The sequence below is a fragment of the Herpailurus yagouaroundi genome, unplaced genomic scaffold, assembly GCF_014898765.1.
Source record: "Herpailurus yagouaroundi ecotype Mexico unplaced genomic scaffold, PumYag 164, whole genome shotgun sequence".
In the NCBI taxonomy this organism is placed as follows: Eukaryota; Metazoa; Chordata; class Mammalia; order Carnivora; family Felidae; genus Herpailurus; species Herpailurus yagouaroundi.
In genome coordinates this window covers 8,023,691-8,040,266 of record NW_024412405.1, presented here as the reverse complement: position 1 = coordinate 8,040,266, position 16,576 = coordinate 8,023,691, and the positions used below count along the sequence as shown (strand labels likewise).

The 16,576-nt window shown below is 37.5% G+C and overlaps 1 pseudogene; it reads left to right on the top strand.

The window, feature by feature from the left end:
* The first annotated feature begins 5,803 nt into the window (after positions 1 to 5,803).
* Positions 5,804 to 12,577, top strand: LOC121037649 (nuclear receptor coactivator 7-like; annotated as a pseudogene).
* Positions 12,578 to 16,576: the final 3,999 nt, after the last annotated feature.

The window sequence follows — 16,576 nt, the reverse complement described above, 5'->3', positions numbered from 1 at the left end:
ATGTGCATATTTTTCTACTTACCTCCAGCGTAAGCATTTGGGTGCTGTGACCAAATGTTACATTTCTTAGATCTTCTACTGCAGGAGTTGGCCAACGTTTTTTTAGTACGGGGATCAATAATTAATATTTCCATATCATCTCTGCCGCAATAACTGTTTCTACCATTTTAGAGCAAAAGCACTACAGACCACGTACATTAACAAGTGAATGTGGCCATGTTCCAGTAAAGTTTTGTCTACAAAAGGAAGTCACTTTGGTCTGTGAACAATTGTTTATTGATTCTTTCTTATGAGCATACAGTAATTCATGACAGAAATGGACTTAACCACAAAATCAGCATAAAGTCTTTTATTTAAAAATGTTAAATATTTATTTATATTTCAAGGAGAGAGAAACAGAGCGTGAATGGGAAAGGGCAGAGAGAGAGAGAGAGAGAGAGAGAGAGAGAGAGACACAGAATCCGAAGCGGGCTTCAGGTTCCAAACGGTCAGCAGGACTTGAACTCTCGAGCCGTGAGATCGCGACCTGAGCCGAAGTCAGACACCCAAACGACTGAGACACCCAGGCGCCCTGAAAATCAGCATAAGGTCTTACTTGCGTTTTGACATTTTTTTCTGCAACATTGTTTTTCTACCTTGTTATCGTTGATATTCTAAGCTGTACTATTGGCATTTAAAGCCATGCAGACCCTGTCAACAAAATTTTATATATAAGCTAATGTCTGTCATACAAAAACACAAACCTGTAGGATAAAAACCCAGAACGCCTATGGTAGTAGCAAAATCTTGGAGCGCAATACTTCCATTTTGTTTGTATCCATTTTCCCAAACTACTCTTATCTATATTACGTTTCATTTGATACCAAAAATCCTCATTTTAATAATAAAATAGATGAGATTGTACTACATGGATCAGTTATGCATGAAAGTTAATACAGATATTCATGGGTCGTTACTCGGAAAACAAACCTTAAAAATACGCAAAAGAATAAGAAAAATACCGGTTGTGTTCAAAAGTGATGCACCGTGCAATTATTTTAGCTGATCTCGTTCCAGACTGTGGTATCATATCACAATAATCCTAGGACTTTAATCATTTTTATCAGTTGAAAACTTGTTCCGATTTTCAGCATGCCTGCAACACTATTTGAAGATACTTGTAAGATCCCACAGTAGCCTGTGCTTCTGGGTCCTTAATTCTACAGCTTGAAAGGTATTTTTATTGTTTTTATTGTGCAAAACAGCCTCTATGGAATACTGATTTGGCCTTCATTTATGAATTATTTGGTTAGATCAATTGGAACTCAAAAAGTTACATCAGAAAATATTACTGTAAAATAATATAAACAATAAGCTGAAATACATTTTTAAATGTTTTTCTATACCATTGTAATTTTCAGTGTATTAGAGATATAATTATGTAGTGAGGAGTCTGTGCTTTGAAAAAAATATGTCTACATGTTCTTATTTTTATTTTTGGATGTTTACTCGTATATGTACGCCATCGTTTCAAAATATTTGTACTGGATATTGATTGCTTGCTTGGAATTCAAATTTTTAGGGAGAATGTCATAAGGAAACTTCCTGATTCTAAGAAAAGCATCTCTTTCTTTAATAGGAGGATGGGTCTACGTATCTCTTTTCATTCTCCAAGATTTTTTTTTTTTTCAGGACGCTAGAAAATAAATCCGGGAATTAACATAATTTACTACCTATGGTCATTTCAGCATTTGAGCCTTACGTAAGAATTCAACCTGTGTGGATTTCAATGGCAAAATGAATTATAAGAATATAGCAATACGAATTTGATTAGCATAAAAGGGTTGAAATGTTACTGAGAATCCGGATGCTGCTCTCACTTTACCTCTTGCCTGTGTTTGTTTTTCCTCCTGCATGTGTCTCCAGCCACTGCCTTCTCCTTGTTCACTGGCAATCTGAGATCTCTTCTGTTTGTTGTTTAAATGATAAACGTGGTTACCAAGAGGGACCGTATTTACCTGTCCTGAGTTTCAGCCGCTCAGAAGGATACTGATTCAGAAGCTCAGGTACACATGCAGATGATCTCAGCTTGTGTCACTTCTGTACTCATCAGCTGTAGACTGTGTGGGGACGTGACAAAGGTCACCTGCTTCTCATATACACATGGATCAAGGAAGGTGGCTAGTCACCAGATACGGTGCGTGGCAAAAGAATGGTTTGTGCAAACAGATAAGAACAAAACAGAAGAAATGACAGGTGTTCCCTCATACAGCATGCATTCTTTAAAAAACAACAACAACAACAACAACAACAAAAACAAAGACATTTTAAATCTTTGAAAACTCAAAAACAAAAATATAAGTTAAAAACCATAATTGCCTCCTGGAAGTACATCTCGATAGCTTATGTATTGGGTAAAGAAACAGCCTGTTTCACCATAGAATTTACTGAGGAATTCCATGAGGACCTTTGCAGACTCCTGGAAGATGATGGTATAGCTTTTCTCGTCTGACTTTCTAGTGTTATGGATGATGTTACTGCATTTCTGAGCATGAGAAAACGTCTTTTCATTTCTGTGCGAAATCTTGTTTGTTAATAATACACATTTCCTTTAGTAAACCAAGTAGATATTTTTGGCATTGTTTTACTCACGTTTCTGTAATCGTGTGTGCAAGTCTCAGATCAGTGACAGGCGAGTATTTCCTAAAGGTTTTCACTGGAATATCGGACTCCTTGGGTCCGAGGTCGGTTTTAGTCGTCATCTTATGTAATCGCATTTGTTTCAGATAAACAGCTCCACTCCTGCCCCGCTTTTCTCACTTTGCTTTCGAGGTACCATTTTCACCTGTTTGCCTCTGGCTTTACGGCCCCTTCTACCTCCATCCCCTGGTAACCTAGTTCCATCAGACACGGGATGTGGCTCCTGGGTTCTCCTGTTTCTCTGCACTCGTCTTTGGTAAGACCACCCAGACTTTTGCTTTCGGCTCATTTAGATGTAGAAAATTCCAGAATTTGTGTGTCCCACCTGGTCCTTCCTTATGAACTGCCCACTATATCTAAGACATCTGCTAGTATATAATGACAGTATATATTTTCTCTTTTCTTTAATCTCGCTGAGGAATAGTGATGCTGAGCAATTTTTCAAATACCTGTTGGGCATGTGTATACCTTCGCTGAGAAAATGTCTACTTGTGTGCTTTGCCTATTTAACTGAGTTATTTTCCCCCCTTGAGTTGTAGGAGTTCCTGACGTGATTTGAATATTAACCCCTTATTAGATGTATGCTTTAGAATAGTTTCTCTCATTCCACTGGTTGTCTCTTCGTTAATTGTTTCCTTGGCTGTGCAGATGCTTTTTAGTTTAATGTAATCCTATTTGTCTACTTTTTGCATTTATTGCCTGTATTTTTGGGGTCATGGCCAAAAAAAATCATTGACCTGACCAACGTTAAGACGAATCAACACGTTTTCCCCTGTGTTGTCTTCCAGTGGTTTTTTGGTTTTGATCCGACAGGGATGGCTCACATTTCCATTTCTTGTGTTATTCCATTGATTAAAACTTTCAGACAATGATAAGCAATAATGCCAATGACAGGAATATTGACTTCCTCCTGGTATGTCACAGACAAGGAAACAGAGGGACAGACAGCTGAATTAGTTTTTCATGACCACACTGCCTGTTTGTCACCAGCCAAGAATGAAATCTTGCTTACTGAGCTCCAAACTGCTCTAACTGTAACAAACTCTTTTTTTCCTTCTTTTGTACGATGCGCTTCTTGTAACGGGTTACAGACTATGAAACTCACAAGAATTCCTGTTTCATTTTCAAGAAAGAGTAAAGGAGCTTTTGGTAAAATTATGTGACAGTTTCACATTTTAATATGATCGTGAACTTCCAGGCAAGTATAGAATTCCTCTCACGGTCGACGTGTACATTATCTCTGTTTATTTGGGTTAAGTTCCTATTTTAAAATGAGACAAATAGTACCAAACATGTATCCCTTATGCAAGCAAGTGTTACAATCCTAGCTCCATTCTGCCTTTGAAATGTTATTTCAGATAAAAAAATAGATTATTATTTTGCAGGGAGCAATTACCCCCGTGAATGGCTTCTCTAACCCCGCTGAGCCTGCCTTACACAACATGAGGAGGAAAATGAGAAAACTCACCATTTGAGCCAGTGAAGCTTCTATACAAACATCTTACTTACTGATGGTTAAGTTGTGGTTTTGATCTCATCATTTCTTTCCATGTCAGATAAGACAATAGAACCTATTTTATTTTTGAGGCTTTAACATATCATGAAGACACGGACATCTATTTCATTTATAAGACAATATAATCTAGTTTTCATGATACTTTAAAAGTAAGTAAATTAAGTGGAAGTCAATATGATTAAGCACAAGTCCCAGCATAGTGGCTGACAAATGTTAGACTTCCAATAAATTTTAATTCCTTTATTTCCTTTCTTTGGAAACTTATACAAGATTTTGAAAAGAAGAAAATAATTTTTTTAAATCATTCTGTATCCTGAAAGGTAACAGATATTTAAGATTTCCACTTGGCTGGAAGTTTCTGAAGATGAAGAATTGAACAAACTTATGTTTTCAGTTTGTATCTATAGGTCCAAAGAGCTTGGGAAGATTTACTTTCTAAGTAGTTTTAATCTCTGATTGAGGAATACAAATCACAATGAAGATGCAGAGGATAAACTGCCCTTTACTTCAAATCCCTCAAGCTCTCAGTAAGCACTGTTCTCAGGGGAAAATGTGGAATTATTCACGTGAAAATCGATTTGGTAATGCCTGTGTGAGACTTTTTTTTTTCCAGAAAATAAGAGTCATATTTGAAAATATAAGTTAGGTTTTGAGCTCCAGGAAATTTGTTTATTTGTTTAATTGCTTTTTTATTGAAGTATAGATGACACACAGTTTTATACTCGTTTCCGATTTACAACATAGTGACTTGATAATTCTGTGCATTACACATTGCTCACGGCCACATGAATAGTGACCGTCACCATACAAAGTTATTAGAGTCTTACTGGCTACATTCCCTGTGCTGTGCTTTTCGTGCCCATGGCTTATTTATTTTATAACTAGAAGTTTATACCTCTTAATCCCTTCACCTGTTTTTTTTCCAGCAAAGCAGTCACTATGGAAAACCACATGAAGATTCCTCAAAAAATTAACAATAGAAATACCATATGACCCAGTACTGTCACTGCTAGGTATATACCCAAAGAAAATAGAAGCACTAATTCAAAAATAAATACAAACCTCTAGGTGTATCACAAGATTATTCACAATACCCAAGATATGGAAGCAACCTGAGTGTCCAAAGATGAATGGATAAAGACGTGTGTGTGTGTGTGTGTATGGGTGTGCATGTGAGTCTATAATGGAATTTTACTCAGGAAAAATGTTTTAAACCACTTTATGAAAATATTTAGCTAAAAGCATGTTATATTTATTACTAGAACTCTTGTGTTGAATGCTACATGAATTACTTTACATACACACACACACACACACACACACATACTAAGTATATATATCATATGAGTAAAGAGAAACCGTAAGTGAGTTTGTAAATTGCCATATACTGTGCCAGAAATTATGGAGTGTACAAATTACTGTAGTAAAACCAAAATTACTTTTCATAAAACTGGGCACATTTTGAAATAGATCCTATTAATTAGTTAAACCAAACAAACAATTTAGCTAGATGCACAGAGCTGTGTTTTACATTTTAATCATATATCCTATTTGACTGCATTAACTACTAAATTAAGTTAAAAATGGATAGTTAGGAACACTATGAGGATGATGCAGTCCTCGATAACTTGTTCAGGAGACTATGAGCCTGTATGGCCACGGGCTGTGGGGTGTCCTTGTAAAGGTTCAGAGGAAGGCCTCAGTGAGATAACGCATCTCACTAATGGTCTGGCTTCAGGAGACGTCAAATATAACCAGGTAGAAAATAAGGCATTAGAGCTACATTGACAGTTAAAAATCGTTTCCAGCAGGTAAAGATTTCCTTGGCAGAGTATTTATCATAGTATTTACTGCCACTCAAAGACGATCGTTTACTTTTTAGTTTATCACCAGTTAAGAAATGTAGAAATGGTTTGTAAATATTTGACATCTGGTAACATTCTTAATGAAATCCATGCATAAACTTGAGTGTTCAAGAAAAACATGGGTTTAGTTTTTTTAAATTGCAAAAAAAAAACCATTCCTATCTCATCACTACAGGTGTTTGTTTTCAGTTTGCTAAGATATTTTCTTTTTTCTATTTGTCACTGGGATAGGAGGGGTGACTGGCAATTTTCTGTCTTAAAGAAAAAAAAAAGGGCACCATTCTACAGTAAAATCAAACCAGTGGAACAGCTCTGTGGTTCACTCTGATAATGAGGACAGACACGTCGATCTGATAACAATTATAAAGCGGAAAAGAGAATATATGAGGTAATTTGGTGATAAAGAATATGCTGTGTCATTTAGAATGTTTTGTGGAGATCAAGGTAAGTTTTCAATTATGAGGGGTTAGTGTATGTGTTTGAGTATGTGTACAAACTTTTACAGAAGGATATGAAGATTTAAGTTTCAGAAAATAAGGCATCTAAAATATAGATGCTTATAAGAGACTCTTAAAAACTGAGAACAAACTGAGGGTTGATGGGGGGTGGGAGGGAGGGGAGGGTGGGTGATGGGTATTGAGGAGGGCACCTGGCGGGATGAGCACTGGGTGTTGTATGGAAACCAGTTTGACAATAAACTTCATATATTGAAAAAATAAATAAATAAAATATAGATGCTTATTCTCTTTTGTTAAATTAAGAAATATGTATTTTTAATTTTTTAATGTTTCTTTGTTTTTGAGAGAGACAGACAGAACATGAATAGGGGGAGGGGCAGAGAGAGAGGGAGACACAGAATCTGAATCAGGCTCCAGGCTCTGAGCTGTCAGGACAAAGCCCGACGCGGGGCTCAAACTCACAAGCTGTGAGATCATGACCTGAGCGGAAGTCGGATCCTTAACCGACTGAGCCACCCAGGAGTCCCAAGAAATATGTATTTTTAAAGCACTCAAGTCCAAAATCCAAGCAGTTATACCAGTTAAAGCCTGAAGGCTGAGCTTTGTGCTCTCACCTTGAGGGCAGGTGAAGAGCTATAAAAACAGTGGCTGGAACCATAATAGCAAAACCAACACCCCACGGTGACACTCAAGACACGAAACCAGGAAATGAGAGGAGAGGGTACAAATGCCTGGCAGCACAAGACTTGAATGGTACCAGCATCTCTTCAGGAGGAAAGAGGGACAAGCTGACACGTGATGGATGCGAGAAGTGGAGATGCCCCAACTTGCCACCAGGCATGTGCTGGAACATGGGCAGGACAATTTGAAAAACTCTACTGAAACTATACGTATTTTTTTCGTATGCTAAATTGTGGCTAAATAGCGTGAGTCCATGATTTAAGATGATGTCACGTGAACGATCTGATGTCTATGAAGTCTGCAAAATCCCTCTACGACAGAACCCTACATCAAGGAGAGACTATCTGAAAGAAAACCTAAATTTATTAGAAGAGGAACGACAGGGGCAAAAGCAAGAGTTGGGTGTGTTTAAAATAAACAAAGGAAACTACTAGAAGATTTCAAATGGTAAGGGACCATAACATTAAAGAACTGATGGAAATTATAGGGAAGGCGTTAGAGTCATGAGCCTAGAAAAACTCTTCGACTGCACTCCTTCTTCCTCAAATGCCATGAAATGAATTTAATGTAGAGAAAGAGAAAGTAGCACAACACAAATTATCACAATTAAATACCATGCACTTCCTTTTTTTAAAAAGATATATTGACATAGAATGATGACCGTCTAGGAAATGGAAGCCCTCCAATGGAAGAACAGATGTTCCAAACAAGCTAAAATAAATTAGGAAAATGATAGAAGATAGAAAACAATACCATAAGCCCAAAATAAAAACTCAGAAAGGAGATGGTAACATATGGAAAAATGATATGAAATAAACAAATAACAATATTAACTGGGCACACAGATAATTTCTTTAGATTAAAAAAAAATTAAGCAAAAGGAGATAAGCCTTTTTTTTTTTTAAATTTTTTTTCAATGTTTATTTATTTTTGGGACAGAGAGAGACAGAGCATGAACGGGGGAGGGGCAGAGAGAGATGGAGACACAGAATCGGAAACAGGCTCCAGGCTCTGAGCCATCAGCCCAGAGCCCGACGCGGGGCTCGAACTCAGGACCGCGAGATCGTGACCTGGCTGAAGTCGGACGCCTAACCGACTGCGCCACCCAGGCGCCCCCAGGCCTTTTAAAATCAAAATGAAATAAAGAGCTAAAAGGGATCCGACTGAAAGTGACTGGTATAGAATGGATGTAGGGACTGTCCAATAGACCTATAAAAAATGACCTCAAACAAAAACCAATGCAGAAAAACAAAAGTGATTTCTCAAAAAGTTCTCAAAAGCAATCTCATCGGTCAGCAAAACCCCACTCAGCTGTCATGTAGTTCACCAATAGTCTACCCACATCTAAGACACCCTTACAAAAAGGTGTCACGTAAAATTTAAAAAAAGAATATTAGTTGTTTATTTTTTTATTTTTTTATTTTTAGATATTTCAGGGTATTGTAGTTGAAATACATCACCTTTTCCTCAAGAAGAATCCTGGGGAACCCTTCTCTTTGCTTCTTAAAATCCTTAACTCTTCCATGAAATGGGTTGCCAGCTGCTGGTGATTCTTTCACCATGATTCTGGCATATGTGGTCTTTGATTTTTTTTTTTTTTTTCCCCAAACAAACCTGTCTTCTTCCAGCACATTCTGGGGAATCACTGACTCAGTAAGGACAGCATTGAGTTTCCCTCCGTGTTGGTCACACTGCGGTGAAAAAAAAAAAAAATAGCGTTCCATCCTTTGTGAGTCTCTTGCCTACTGCTGATGTGCTCTCATTTTTAACTCTCTCTGTAAATATTTGTGTCTTTCCAAGCATGATGATTTCCTCAGATGTGTCTGAGATAGCCAGCTACGGGCGGCCAAAGCTACTGCTACTTGGAACACTCCACAGTATGAGAAAGAGCCCAGGTTTTGGTCTCAAAAACACTTGGGCTTAAACCTCATCTCTGGCTCATACTAAACATATAACTTAAGTAAGGAACTTAATCTTTCTAAGCCCCATTTCCTCAGCTATAAGAGGGCTTTAATGATATTTTACTCCATGGTTTATTGTGGGGATTAATGGGGCAGCATATGAAAGTGCTTTGTAAAGTAAGAGTGCCCCACAGGTTTAAGGTTACAGGACCACAGAAAACGTCCACATCAAATTCAGTGCGTCTGGTATGGAATTCATCTAACAGTCATTCAAAAAGCATTTATGAGATGCCTGTGAGCCCCCGGGCCAGTGCTGGTGGCTGCACCGCCTCTGACGACCCCAGTACGTCTCCTCTCCCATCCTCTCCCATCATAATTTTGCCCAGAATGCTTCATGCACCCATCTATGCATTTGCAAAATCTCAGTGTCACTTGGAGTCATTTCTTCTTCCTAATTGTCAATATCCAGTCAATGTCCTTCTGGCTCTCTGATGTTTGCTTCCTAAAGTTTCTGAATCTCTTCCAACATGTCCTTTCTTATACTTAGATCTGTTTAAAGAAACCAAAAATCTGGAACTTGGGCAATGTGCAATTATATTTGAAAATTGCCCCACTGTGTTCAAAATTAAACAAACATACTGTAAGTCTCTATTTTCGCCAAAAAGATGCTAGAGGTTATAGAGTGACTTACTTCAATGTATTTAAGGAAAATAGGCAGTAGAACAAGCTTACAGTGCTTTTAAGGTCAAAAGTCTATGGCACAATGAGCTGGCTAAGAAGCCTATATATATATATATATATATATATAGAGAGAGAGAGAGAGAGAGAGAGAGAGAGAGAGAGAGAGACTGGGAACGTAAATAGCCACATTGCAAGAGGATAAACCAAACATTAATACAGACAATTTTACATGATGAACTAAAAGAGAATCCTTTATTTATTTATTTATTTATTTATTTATTTATTTATTTACATGCAGACGGTGAAAATTGATTCAGGGAAAATAGAAGGAAATAGATACTTCACTTTTTCTTCACTGGTGCTTGACAGATATACCAAAGTTAAATAAGACTTCTCTGTGGCATAGAGCTTTCGTGAGATTCAAAAACTGAGGAAGATGGGTGAGAAGACGTTCTCTTTAAAATCAAGCAGAGTTGTCGGGGCGCCTGGGAGCTCAGTCCAGTAAGTGTCCGACTCTTGATTTTGGCTCAGGTCACGATCTCAAGGTTTGTGGGTTTGAGCCCGGCATTGGACTCTGCGCGGACAGTGCGGAGCCTCCTGGAGATTCTCGCTCCCCTCTCTCTCTTTCCCTCCCCTACACTCTCTCTGAAAATAAATAAATACACTAAAAATAATTGAACTGAGTTGTTAAACATCTCTTATCAGAACTTAGTGGAAAAAGAGAAATTAGTCTGGTCACACACACAAATGCACACATGCATGCTATCTTTTGCACTGGTGGACATAAATCATCCTAGAGATTCGTTGGGGGTGGATATAAAGACCATACTGCCTCCCACCTGCTTTCCCCTGAAGGGAATGCGTCGCAAAAGAACCGTTCAGAGATGGTTGGAATGGTTCCTACGAGAATTGTTCCCAGGGCATCTTCATTCTTTGTGTAGATCATATTCTGGAGTTAATAGGAGTGACAGGATTAATAACAATAACAATAACAATAATAACAATAACAATAATAATAATAACAATAACAATAATGATAATATTAAAACAGCAGCATCAGGAATAATCTACAGTTTTCCATTTAACGCAACAAAGTTGTTGAGTTCCCTCTGACTGCAAAGTGGAAGTTTGCTTGATTCAAGCCACCTTGAAAAGGTCACAGTCTGGGAAAATATACATTAACCAGACTGACCTCTGGGAGTAATAGAGAAAGTCATCAAGAACTATAGCCAGCTAAGTAGCAGGCCTAGATAATTTCACAGCTTATTCTACCAATTATTTAAGAAATATAATAAAATGTAATTCATTTACTATGGTGAGTGAAGTATCTAGGAGTAAACATACCAAGAGATGTGATATATTTAAATAAAAATGCCTTAAAATCTCGCTCTTCCTGCCATGAAGAACTGAAACAGAAAAAAAAAAAAAAGAAAAAAAGAAAAAATAAAAAAGGAACTTCGTTGTTTAAAAAATGAAATTAAGATTACATTGCCATCACAAATAGCTCAAAAACTTACTGAATAGATTGATACCCTTTTCTGAAGCCAGACCTTCCCAATCTCCAAGTGATGGCAGGTCACCTTGCTCTTCATGTGGGAAATGTCATTGTAGAAGGCAATGGAAACAATCTCTTCCTTGGGTCAGTGACTTCAAAGATATCAACAAGGAAAAAAAAAACAAAAACCAGCAGGATGGAGAGAGAACCATCGCTTCGAGCTCCAAAACAACAGGGCCTTTGGAGAAGTCAACAATATACACATCTACAAAGCCCTCAGACCACTCGCTCTGTGTCAAGGAAGTTAAAGATGCTAGAATCTTCTGGGGAGGCAACCAATGGATCTATAAGTGTGGCTAAGTTCAGCAAGGAACCTTCTGACATTCGTGCTACATCTGAACTATAGCCAAAGAAAATTTCCTTTTAGGGGATGATTTTAACTCCGTTGACTTGGAAGAAGTTTCTTCTCCAGCTGATAGTGGAATGGACAAAAGAGACATCTCAACAGAGTGCCTTTCTCTTGACCCAGAAGAGCTAAGGAAGGCTACGTCATAAACAATACTCCTGCTACAGAAATGTAGGTGGAGCCAGCCCTGAGCTTTTCAGGAACAGACAATAATGCTGAACTGAAGGGAGCCCTAGCTTTCGAAACCTGTGAAAAGCAAGATATAGTGCCAGACATGGACAAGTAGTTGGGTTCCCCAGAAATCCAAGTAGAAAACATTGAATGGACATGAATGTACCTGGAAATCTAGATAAAGTTAAATTCATTGAATATTACCTTCATAAGAAGAAAGAAGGGTCACAGTTATAAAGTTGCAGAAGCCAGAATTAATGGTGACAAAACTATTGAGCTAGTGGGGGCAGACATCACCCTTAGTAATTCTGTTTCCCAGGTAGGTGATTCATCAGCTGAAAGCAATAAAGAGCCAGATAAAAGCTGGGTGAAAGAGTGTCCCTCCCACAGCAAATGGCCTTCTTCTGCCTACAGAAGCAAATAGGAATAGTGTCCAGGCACCTCTTTAGAATCTCTTCTGGATCACAACTGCCAAGGTGCACAAATGGATAGTAAGTCTGAAATTCAGTTTTGGCTACCAGAAAGAATTCAGGTACTTACTGAAGATACACTTCTTTCAAAAGAAGAGACAAGCAAGACTCCACCCACCTTTCTGTGCATTAAAGTAGGAAAGCCAATGGGAAAATTCCTTGTCACGCACACTGCAGCCATAGTCCAGCAGTATGGCAAACGAAGAAAGTAGCCAGAGTATTGGTTTGCTGTTTCTCTGGAGAGCCTGTGTTAACAGCTGTCTGAAATATAAGAAGGTATCCTGTGCCCTGCTCCAGGAAGAGATACGTATAGTCTTGGGCTGCCCTGCTCTAATCAGTGGAACAAGGAGTCAGAGAATCAAGTGGTGACGAATGAGAATTCCTAGAAATAGTGTGCCCTGGACTGAGATTCTTTATCCATTTGAAACATACGTTCTTAATTTGAAAAATGAGTCATTGTGGGTACTAATTGATGAGATTCCAAATGAACAAACATTTAATGAACGCATACATCCTGGCATGTGCTGGGCCAGTTCTAGGTAAATAAGACTGGGACTCTGCCTGGAGAAGCTTATGAAATCTGATGAAACAGTTTCTACCACTTTCTTGAGACTTAATAGGATTGTATTTCATAGATTTGGATAATGTTCTATGTAAAAAGAGCAGTCATCTTATTGTTCTTAATACGAAGAGATTATTTCCTAATTTAGAAAAAAACAATAATTGCTGTTCATATGAAAATTTTTCTCTTTTTTATAATTAAAAAATAGCTCAAAAACATAGCACAAATAAATCACAGATGAATCATTCTTTTCAGTATCAATGAAAAATATCTCAAATAAAATATTAGGAAACTGCATCCAACTTCAACATGGTATTGCTACATCATGACCCATTAGTATTTAAGGTATAATGTCAAGATGATTTGGTGTTAGAATATTTTACTCATTTTATTAGGAAATGAAAGTAAAACAAAAAAAAACCTTATGATCTTCTCGTATATTCAATAGGCAGTTTAAAATGCATAATATATTCTTTATAAAAATTCTTAATTAAACAAGAATAGATAATTACTTTCATAACAGATAAAATGAATTCCTATTTCCTTAATGGATAAAATAAAAGTTCCTATATTAACAGTCTCTTAATGTTCTGAAAGCATATGAACCTTTAGAGGAAGCATTATCTTTAAAGAATAATAACAAGAGTACTTTCTTCCTTTCTTCTCCTCTCCTTCCCCTTCTTCATCTTCTTTTCCTTCCCCTTCTTCTCCTCCTTCTTCTCTTCTTCTTCTTCCCTTCTTCTTCTTCTTCTTCTTCTTCTTCTTCTTCTTCTTCTTCTTCTTCAACATTGTTCTGATATACAGTTTACTCCAGCTAGATAAGAATAAAAATGAAAGATAAAAATCTTAATGGAGACTTTTGCTTTCATAAAGGTGGAGTAAATGTACTCTTCCTAACTCCTTCTTTTAAATAAAACAACAACAACAAAAAACGTGGACATTACACGTAATGTGTAATTACACAGGAGCAAAATGTGGGTGAGGAGCTCAGAGTTCCACCTTTGCAAGGCTGTCATAAGGTGCCTCAATAACCTGACCACAGGGTATTAGAGCAGGTCAAATAGGGAGATGGAATTTTTGTTATCACCAGCCAGTGAAGATCTTATAGGCAACACTTCTCTCCCCTATGGAGTCCCTGGAGGCTACATGGAGAGCCTAGACTTCCACCCCCATCCCTTCCTTGCTAGATGGTGTTAAGACAGGCTTAGTGGAGAATCTGGACAGCCACCGTCACCCCTTGTTGATGTAGTGACACAGTGACAAAGCCACTTCCACAGTAGTATCAGTCAAGACAACCTGGGAAGCTAGAACATCCTCTTGCTCAGCAGTAATACGTCTCCCTCCTGCTTTGGGGTGTCAGCAGAGGCCACGTGGAGCTAGACTTTACCTCTATCTGCCAAAGACAAGAAAGTGTCCCTCCTCCACTGTCATTGTGGTATCAGAGAAAGCCACCTAAAACTAAAGGCTTAAATAAGATCCACAGTCTCATAACACAACATAGAAATGTTAGGTCTTCAGAAAGAAAAATCACTACATACCAAGGACCAACACAGTCTCAAGATCAATGTTAAAAAAAAAAATCTCAATTTCCACACTGAGATGACAAAGATATTAGAATTACCTGACAAGTATTTTAAAAGTAGTTACGATATAAAAGCTTCAGTGAGCAATTATGAACACACTTGAAACAAATGAAGAAATAAAAAGCCTCAACAAAGAAGTAGAAGACATAAAGAAGAGCCACATGGAATTTTAGGACTGAAAAATACAATAACCAAAATAAAATTTTAGTGTCTTCAGTTCAGCATCACAATGGAGAAAATACAGAAGAATCAGTGAAGTAGAGACAGAACAGTAAAAACCAACAGTAAAAACAGTAAAAGAGAGAGGGAGTTGACTGAAAAAAAATTTAACAGAGTCTCAGAGACCTGTAGGACTACTGAGAAAGACTTAATATACATGTTTTAGAGTCCCAGAGGAAAAGAAAAAACGTAGTACTGAAAAAGTACTCAAGGAAATAATGGGTATAAACTTCTCAAATTTGTAAAAAACAAAAAAACCCATAAACTTACAGATTTAAGGAACTGAGCAAGCCTCAAATAGAATAAACCCAAAGAAATCCAAGCCAATGGGCATCACTATTAATTTATTCTAAAATTTATATAGAGAAGAAAAGGACTTCGAATACTTACAACAGTCTTGATGTGCAAGAACAAAATGGGAGAAATCACTCTATTTAATGTTAAGGTTTACTATACAACTGCAGGGCTCAGGTCATGTGGTACTGGCCGGTGGATAGACACATAGATCCAGAACCAAAATAGCAAAACTATTAATAGACACATTCTTGTTGCATCTGATTTTTTTTTACAAAGTTGTAAAACCAATTCAATGGGGGTAAACTTACCAACATATAGTGCTTGAAGGATTGGACATTTGTAGCCCCCCCCAAAAAAAATGAACCTTAACCCTACACAAAATTAATACCTTATACAAAAATTAACTCAAACTGGATCATGGAATTAAATACAAAACTAAAACTTGTATGCAAAAATAGGAGGAAGTCTCTGCAACATGGGGCTAGGCAAAGAAAGACTCCTTAGACTTGGTGGCAGGATGAAAGAAAATACAACCTATAGAGTATGGGAAATATTTGTAAATTGCTTCCCTGACAAAGAACGAGGCATGTAGAATATAAAAAAGAACTCTCAAAACTCCACTGTAAAAAGGCAAATAATCCAATTAGAACAAGTCAAAAGTCATGAAGAGACATTTCACTGAAGAAGATTCTTGGGCTGGAAATGAGCACATGAGAAGAGTTCAATGTCATTTACTGTTAGGGAAAGGTGAATTAGAAACACAATGAGATATCACTGCACACCTATTCGAATGGCTAATGTAAAAATAAAATTGTGATATCACCAAAAGCTGAGGAGGATGGAGAAGAACTGAATCACTCCTACATTACCAGCAAAAATGGAAAATGATCCAGCCAGTCTGGAAAATAGTATATCTGCTACTTAAAATGCTCAATATACAACCTTGCAATTACACTTCCAGGCTGTTATTCCAAGGCAATGAAGACAAAGAGCTGTACACAAATGTTCACAGAAGCTCTACCCATAATAATCATAAACCAGAATCAACCCAGATGTCTTGCGATGGGGGATACAAACTGGTATATCGACACTGTGGAATCCTGCTCCACGTTCTAAAGGAATAGACAGTTGGTACACCCAACAATTGGGATGAATCTCCAGAGAATTATGCTGAGTGAAAAAGCCAGTGACAAAAGGCTTTTTACACTGATTCTATTTATATAATATTCCTAAAATGACAAAAGTACAGAAATGGACAAAAGATTAGCGTCTCAGTGGAGTTAGGGAGAAAGTAGAGGTAAGAGGAAAAGTGGGCGTGTCTATAAAAGGGTACCCTGGGGGATTCTGGTGTGATGGAAATCTTGTGTAGTTTGACTGTGCCAATGTCAATATCCTGGTTGTGATACTGTGTTATATTTGTGTTGGGTTTTTCATGATGTCACCATTTGGAGAAACTACAGGGTACACAGGATCTCTCTGTCTCTCTGTATTATTTTTTCCAGCTGCATGGGAATCTACCATTATTTCCCCCCAGAAAGTTTTCAAAAGTCTGTTAAAAAACAGTTTATGATTATTTTAAGCTATTGTACTTT